The 1,335-nt window shown below is 39.3% G+C and overlaps 1 non-coding gene across 1 annotated transcript; it reads right to left on the reverse strand.

Moving 5' to 3' along the window:
* Positions 1-542: 542 nt before the first annotated feature.
* trnar-acg lies at positions 543-615 on the reverse strand. Its single transcript has one exon. It is a non-coding gene; the product is annotated as a tRNA-Arg (tRNA).
* Between the last annotated feature and the right edge of the window lie 720 nt (positions 616-1,335).

Here is a 1,335-nt window from a genome sequence, read left to right on the forward strand (position 1 = left end):
TACACAGTCATAGCGTCTGTCAAAAACAAGGTTCCTTGGTTTTCGGTTTCAGATGCATATCTTAATTTGATCCTCCTGTTGTTGCATGAATTTTACTGTAGAGCAAGAAATGCAGCCATGAAGTGTATTCAAAGTTTAAAAAGCCTTGTATAATTTGAATCTACATGACTTTTCCTGTTGCTGAGAGAATATTGTTGTGTTGTGTGAAACTGCTGCATCTGTTGTTACACAAGTGCGTACCACACCAAAAGATATTCTTTCCCATACCGGGAGTTGAACCCGGGGCACTTGGGTGAAAAGCAGGAATCCTAACTGCTAGACCATATGGGAAGAAAGATACTTAAAATACACATCACAGACAAATCTTTAAATGTTGACATTATGCCTGTTGGATTTAAAAGCTACATCTTTTTTTTCTCAGAGATGTTGGGGAATGTCCAGATGAAATCCGTCTAAAATGTGTTTGAAGTGAGAACAGCCAGAAGCACTGAAAGGTATACAGTATCATTCCCAGCTTGATTTAAGTCAATTAAATAAAGTATTGAGCCAGCCAGGAGTCGAACCTAGAATCTTCTGATCCGTAGTCAGACACGTTATCCATTGCGCCACTGGCCCCACGTCTAAGCTGAAGTCAGGTCACAGCTAGACCAGTGTACACAGTCATAGTGTCTCTCAACAACAAGGTTCCTTTTTTTTCTGTTTCAGATGCATATCTTAATTTGATCCTCCTGTTGTTGCATGAATTTTACTGCAGAGCAAGAAATGCAGCCATGAAGTGTATTCAACGTTTAAAAAGCCATGTATAATTTGAATCTACATAACAAGTCACATTTCCTGTTGCTGAGGGAATATTGTTGTGTTGTGAGAAACTGCTGCATCTGTTGTTACACAAGCACGTACCTAACGACAATATATTCTTTCCCATACCGGGAATTGAAACCTGGCCACCTGGGTGAAAACCAGGAATCCTTACCGCTAGACCATATGGGAAGAAACATACTTAAAATACACATCACAGTCAAATCTTTAAATGTTGACATTATGCCTGTTTGATATAAAAGCTACATCTTTTTTTAATACAGTATCATTCCCTGCTTGATTTCAGTCAATTAAACAAAGTATTGAGCCAGCCAGGAGTCGAACCTAGAATCTTCTAATCCGTAGTCAAACAAGTTATCCATTGCGCCACTGTCACCACGTCTAAGATGAAGTCAGGTCACAGCTAGACCAGTGTACACAGTCATGCGTTTCTCAACAACAAGGTTCCTTGGTTTTCTGTTTCAGATGCATATGTTAATTTGATCCTCCTGTTGTTGCATGAATTTTACTGCAGAG

Source organism: Oncorhynchus gorbuscha, unplaced genomic scaffold (genome assembly GCF_021184085.1).
Source record: "Oncorhynchus gorbuscha isolate QuinsamMale2020 ecotype Even-year unplaced genomic scaffold, OgorEven_v1.0 Un_scaffold_5785, whole genome shotgun sequence".
Classification (NCBI taxonomy): Eukaryota; Metazoa; Chordata; class Actinopteri; order Salmoniformes; family Salmonidae; genus Oncorhynchus; species Oncorhynchus gorbuscha.